The following is a 345-nucleotide window of genomic DNA, read 5'->3' as shown; positions in this document are numbered from 1 at the left end:
TTTAAAAAAAATGCAAAAGAAAGAAAAAAAAGAAAAACTTTAAAACTGAGAGAGATTTAAAAAATAGAAATAAATTTAAAAGAAAATGCATGATTTCCCATGTACCATTATTTTAACATTTAATAAAAACAGATTAAAAAAAAATAAAAGGGAACCAAGAAATAACAAATGACAATAAAACAAGTGGGAGGAAGAGGAGGAGGAGGCAGCTCTTTTAATTTTGGGAGGTTTTATTCTTTAGTTTTATGGTTTGTTTCCCACTTACCTTTAGCCCAGCACAGGCTCCTTGGGGAACAGGGGATGGGGGTTCGGCTGCCAGTGACTTTGGTGTCCTTGGTCCAGTTA

This window comes from Malurus melanocephalus, unplaced genomic scaffold, assembly GCF_030028575.1.
Source record: "Malurus melanocephalus ecotype Western Australia unplaced genomic scaffold, MMel_1.1 scaffold_17, whole genome shotgun sequence".
In the NCBI taxonomy this organism is placed as follows: Eukaryota; Metazoa; Chordata; class Aves; order Passeriformes; family Maluridae; genus Malurus; species Malurus melanocephalus.
The sequence above is the reverse complement of the archived record's forward strand: the minus strand, read 5'-3'. Positions refer to the sequence as shown.